We start from the raw sequence: 6,506 nt of genomic DNA, 5'->3' as shown, positions 1-6,506 counted from the left end.
TCAGAAGTTTCTTGAACTAGTGCAACCCATATTTAAGCTTGTTATTGGGTTTTTACTAAATTCAAATGACTATTGTGTTTACATGTTTGATGAGAAGATAAGATATATAAACTTCTTGTTACAGTCTCAAACTTATAAGTTAAAAAAGTGTCATTTAGGAATTCTACATAGATTGCAAGCTAGTGCTGAAACCATTCAATGTTAAAGATATTTTGGACATAAGCCACACAGTGAAAGGAGAATGAATGTAAGGATTGAAGGGTAGGATATGTTATTGAGATTTTGAATTGTATGATAAATGATGGGTATGATTTTGATTCCAAGATTTGTTCTTTGATATTGAGAACTTAGTATGAACAGGAGTGTTTGTGTGGTTTTGAGGTAATGGGGTTTGTGAAAAGAACGAAAGTTTTTGGTTTTTGTCCTGGGATAATGGAGTACTCTAATATGATAAGGGTTTTGGTGAAAGAAGGGTAGGAGGTTTTGAATCAGATGAAAGTAGATGGGATTAAGCCTGACATTGTTTGTTATACTGTGGCTTTGAAAGGGGTTATTGTGGAAGGGGATTTTGGGAAAGCAGATGAGGTGTTTGATGAATTGCTTGTGTTGGGTTTGGCTTCTGATGTTTATACTTATAATGTGTATGTTTATGGTTTGTATGAGCAGAATAGTGTGGAAGCTGGGATTAAGATGATTGGTTCAATGGAGGAGTTGGGGTGCAAGCCCAATATGATTACTTGTAATACTATATTGGATGCCTTGTGTAAGGCTGGGGAGTTGAGTAGGATGAGGGAGCTTGTGAGGAACATGATAGACAAGGGTGTTGAATTCAACTTTCGGACATATAGGATTGTGCTGAAAGGTTTGTTGGTGAAGGTGAAATTATGGAAGTTGTGTTTTGTCTGAGGAAATGTTGGAGAAGTTTTTTTGTCCTCGATGTGAGACATTGGATGAGGTAATATTTGGGTTGTGTCAAAAAGGATTGGTTTGCAAAGCAATGGAATTGATGCAGAAAATAATTGAAAAGAATGTTGCTCCCGGGGCTATGGCCTGGGAAGCCTTGCTTCTTAGCTCTGGATCTAAGCTTAGCTTTTCAGTGACTATTTTGGCTGGTTATAAACTCACCCAGTTAGATTACTGGAACAGTAGCCTTGAATTGGTGAATGGTGAACCTACTTCAAACTCATCAATTTAGGTGAACAGTAGCCAGTCTTCGCTTTCATCTGTTCTTATCATCCATGTTCTCTCTGAATTAAGATAAATGGAACTTTTTGGTTCTTGTAAACTATATGATTTGGGTTGATTGTGAAAAAACTTTAGCTCTATTGATGTCTAGCTTGAGATTCTTTTAAGCATTGTTGTAACGGTTGATGTGTTTCCCGTGTATGTCTTCACATGGAGGAATCCAAATACCCTCTAATTTACTTGGTAATTGCTTTTGTTGTAGTACACCTTACACAATTTTTTTTTTTTTTTTTTCTTTCTGGAAGAGTCGGAACAATCAAGTTGAGTTGGGTGCCTGGTAGTGATATCGTGATACTATCATTTGATCAATACAGGGTAGTAGAACCCATTGAATTTGCTTCTGAGATCCACTTGACTAAATTTTATACTTCTTCTTTTTTCTTTTTTCTTTTTTTTTTTAAATATTTGTTCACATACTATTTAGTTAAAAGTTAACTTTTATTGGAGAAAGATATCACGCAATTAAATACATTCCATATAATGACACTGTCTAATAGTGATTTACGTGTGCCTCAAAACTAGTAATGTAAAATAATTAGTAGAAAATGAGTATTTGTCTTTAATTTACAAATTATACAGTAAAATGCCCTTATTTAAAATTATCATGGGATTAAGCCCAACTGTTATACTACGGTTTTGAAAGGGGATTTTGGGAAAGCAGATGGGGTGTTTGATGAATTGTTTGTGTTGCGTTTGGCTCCTGATGTTTGTACTTATAATGTGTGTTTATGGCTTGTGTAAGCAAAATAGCATGGAAGCTAGAGATGATTGGTTCAATCGAGGAGTTGGGGTGCATAGTGCGAACCCAATATGAAAACTGTTTCTGTTGGGTTTGACATTGTCTGTTATATAACGTGGTTATTTACAATATAATATTGGATACATTTTCTAAGGCTGGGAAGTTTACTAGGATCTAGGATGAGGAAGCTTGTTAGGGACAGGGAAATAAGGGTGTTGAGTTCAACTTTTGGATGTTTTGGATTCTGCTGAAAGGTTTAATCGGTGAAGGTGAAATTATGGAAGCTTGTGTTTTGTCTGAGAAAATGTTGGACAATTTGAACTGTCCTCGATGTGAGATATTTTATGAGGTAATATTTGGGTTGTGCCAAAAAGGATTGGTTTGTAATGCAATGGAATTGATGCAGAAAAATAATTGGCAAGAATGTTGCTCCTAGGACTATGACCTGGAATCCTTGCTCCTTAGCTTTGGATCTATACAGAACTTTACAGAGACTATTTCGGCTGGTTTAACTTACCCAGTTAATTGCTGGAACAGTAGCCTTGAATTGGTGGATGAATCAAATATGAACTAACCCATTTGTGTTTTTTCTCGTTTCTTTTACATTTTTGGTTATTCAATTCTTTTGTTTTCGATGTAAAGGAACCATAATAGCATTAATTAAACATCGGTGCAAACGAGTCTGGGGTAAGTCACACACTCACACCCCATGCTAGCCATGCATCAGCCTCAAGGTGGCTTCTAACAAAATTAGGGGGATCAGAATATACAACGAAAGAGTGAGCTTGATGGCAGCCTTATTTTGTAAGATCTGCACAATAATTTCTCTCCCTATGTGAGTGGCACAAATGATTGGAGTCCAGAGCTGATTAACGTAACTGTAAGCAGTCAAATATGTGGTTCAAGCTAATCAGGCTGTCGTTCACCTCTACTGAGGGTTGTATATTGTATTAGATCATACGTGATTTGTGAACAAAGTTCATGTTAAATATATAATAAAATCACTTTCCTCTATTTCATATTTATGTATAGCATGTTTTGGCTTTCTTCTGATCTTATCATCCATGTCTACTTTTTATCTTTTTTTTATAGGCATCCATGTCCTCTTTGAACTAAGATAAATGGAACTTTTCAGTTCTTAGAAACTATATGCTATGTGTTGATTGTGAAAAGACTTTACCTCTATAGATGGGGGATATTTGGAGACTAGCATAGTGAGGGGATAGAATATCGTCTGTTAGCAAGGTTTTGAAATCATTTAGGAAACTAGCATATCAAGTCTTTGAAACTCGAGTTCGGTGACAAAATCGAGCCTCAAAGACTCGAGTTTTAGTGCTGAGATGGAGTAATTTATTCACGTGGAACTCGAGTTTCTTAGACTTGAGAAGTATCTGAAGAATGAAGATGAAGATGAAGACGATCTGAAGAACTAAAGAAACAGATCCGAAGGAAGAAGAAGACACGATCTGGAAAATACGATCTAAAAAACGCATTTTCGAAGAAGAAAAACAGAGATTTGGAGTGGAGAATGCAGAACGATCTGAACTAGCAAACATTGATGCGAAGAACGCAAAACGATCTGAACAGTGATTTGGAGTTGAGAAAGCAGAACTAAAAAGTATGGGGAACTGAAAAACAGAGGAACTCAAGTATTATAAAGTCGAGTTCTATCATGAAACTCGAGTTTTAGAAACTCGAGATGCTATTTTTCCACATTGTTTTGTAAAAATCACCACTAACAAAATTGTTAAAAATTAAAGGCCAAATGGAAAAAAAAAAAAAAAAAAAAAATTCCTATAGATGTCTAGCTTGAGATTCTTTTAAGCACTGGTGTTACTTTTGTTGTAGTAGTACACCTTACATTTTGCATTTTATTTTTTTGGAAGACAGGACAATCATGTTAAGTTGGGTGCCTAGTAGTGATATCATGACGCTATCATTTGATAAATACAGGTAGTAGAACCCATTGAATTTGCTTTTGAGATCCACTTGACTAAATTTTATACTCAAGTAATTTTGTTGGAGTATGTGTGTGTTTCAAACACTTAATATATGTTTGTGTCCCACATTGGTTAGGAATGAATCTTGTTATGAGTTTATAAGGTTTTGCACATCTTAGGTGGTAAGCTGGATCACAATGGGCTAAGTGTTGGCTTAGGCTTGGGTATGGGTTTGTTACATCATTCTTGGGCCTCAACTTTTCCCCTACTTTCTTTTAGCCCAAATTTTGATTTGATTTTGTTATGTTTGTTGGTGAGCTTCTGAGTAGCCCGTTGGGCATCAAATTTGCACAGTAGCCGTTAGAGGACTTGTCCTTTAGTCAGCCCACTTATCTTCCTTTAGTTAGCATATAAATCCTACAACACACACTATTCATATAACATTTTTCTTCCTCTTCTCCAGCCGCATATCCTCTCTGTCTTTGCTCTGTTTTGCTGCACAGTTTCAGCTTCGGTTTTTTAAGGAAAGGAAAGGCAAGAGTAAGGTTGTTCCTAGTTCTTCTCCTTTAAGTGTGTGATCAACTTGAAGAAATTACTATAGTCTAATCTTGGGGGGTTGTTCGGCTAAGAGAGCCATTCACACCAAGTTCTACTCTGGGTGGCATGAATCAACTTTTAATGACAACGCATTTGCGTGATTCTATAGTTTGTGAGATCTTTCTAACTCTATCTATTTATTTTTGTCATTGCTAATTTTTTAGGGTTTGTATTGTTGAATCAAAACTTGTTTATTTAGCCATATTTTCCAACAATTTTTTGTTTAAAAAAAAAAAAAAAAGAGTTGTTCACATATTATTTAGATAAAGTTCACTTTTATTATTAATTAGTTGTTCACATATCATGCGATTAAATACATATGATACAATGACACTGTCTAATTGTGTTTTACACATTTCCTCAAAACTAGTAATATCAACTAATTATGCAAAGAGCATTTGAACAATGAAATAAGCGAAACATAATATGTTCTTACATTTGTGTTCTACCCGTTTAATTTGTTTATCTTTGACATTTTAATTTTCTTACATTTGACATTTGTTTAACTCTATGTTAAAAAAGGAAATAAAGAAAACCAAAGTTTAATGTATTTATCTATGATTGCTTTGAAACAATAATAGAGTATACACTGTAATTATACTCCAACTACTGCTTTCATATTTTTTGACTCAATAGTTCTTTTTTGTTGTGGAACCTTTCTCAATTTTTGTTTGGCTTCAACAAATATTATGTTTAGCACACTTTTTCTTATTATGTGCAGCGCATAATAATTTTATTTTGTAGTCCAATAGACAATAAAAAATCTACCTCAAAAGTTTGGTCACGAGAAAATAGAAAATCTCAAAACATGATTGGGCATTTAATTTTTATTTGATTTTGATAGTGCTAAATGTGGAATTTGGTTCTTGTAGGGTTTAGGATCATTGACCTAGATACATGAGAGTTTGACAATGAAGGTTTTTTAAGTGGCCAAAGACATTTCTAAGAAACTTTAAGAGAAGAAAGAAAGTTTTTTTTTTTTTCAAAACTTCCATTATTATATATAGTATAGATATGTATAGATATTGCTTTTGGTTTTTGATTCTTCATTGATTTCATGATTTAGTTATTAAGAAAAATCCAAAATAATAGAACGAAAATGGATAATACTTTCAAGAATAGTTCAATTTTTAAGGAGAACAAATTATTTTCAATAATTTTTAGAGAATAAATTATACATTATAGCATATTACAAAATAATTATATATTTTCACACATCACGCAGGTTTATGACTAGTCTATATATATAATAATAAGTGAAGCAGAGAGAAACTCAAATAAAATTCCAAATTAGAGTTTCAATTTTGTGCCATGTGTCTAGATTTATGGTAGTACCACACCATAATTATCATTCCAATTGTTCAATTAGAATCTGAAATTGGAGTCCAATTTTACTAGACACGTGTACAATCTAATTATTTTTAATTTTGCTGTCATGTGCAGAAGCCAATGAGATGAAATTAAGAACACATTAAACACTCATGCTTTGGGAATCAGTAGTATCAATCTAAATCCATTGGACTTGCTTCATGATAATACAACTATGAAGGATATATAAAAACACTTATAAACCCATCTCTCTATAAAAAGGGATTGGAGAGAATTTCTTTTATCAACCATGCAACCAGGAACGGATCCAGGATTTTAAGCTGGGGGGGGGGGCGTGGAGCTAAAAACCAAGGGGGGCAAGCCCTTTACTTTCTTGTTTTTTTGAAAATTTTATATACTAAAAAAAAAAAAATTTTGGGCCCGGGGGGGCTCAGGCCCCCTTTACCCACTCTGGGTCTGTCCCTACATGCAACTTCAGAGGTTTTTTCTTCACACAAATGCCCATCATGTTACAAAATGACCTATCATAAAACTACAAAATGAGTACAACTCTGAGAGGTTTTTTTTTTTTTTTTTTTTTAATTTTAAATTTTTTAAGCTACGAAAATTTCAATCACCAATAGAGATTGAAGATTCAAAAGCGTGAATGGATCTTT

At 33.9% G+C, this 6,506-nt stretch overlaps 1 pseudogene; it reads left to right on the top strand.

The window, feature by feature from the left end:
• The first annotated feature begins 258 nt into the window (after nt 1-258).
• Nucleotides 259-1,650, top strand: LOC112023441 (pentatricopeptide repeat-containing protein At2g38420, mitochondrial-like; annotated as a pseudogene).
• Nucleotides 1,651-6,506: the final 4,856 nt, after the last annotated feature.

The sequence above is a fragment of the Quercus suber genome, unplaced genomic scaffold, assembly GCF_002906115.3.
Source record: "Quercus suber isolate HL8 unplaced genomic scaffold, Cork oak 2.0 scaffold_85, whole genome shotgun sequence".
NCBI classification, from domain to species: domain Eukaryota; kingdom Viridiplantae; phylum Streptophyta; class Magnoliopsida; order Fagales; family Fagaceae; genus Quercus; species Quercus suber.
This window is presented reverse-complemented; position numbering and strand designations above follow the sequence as displayed.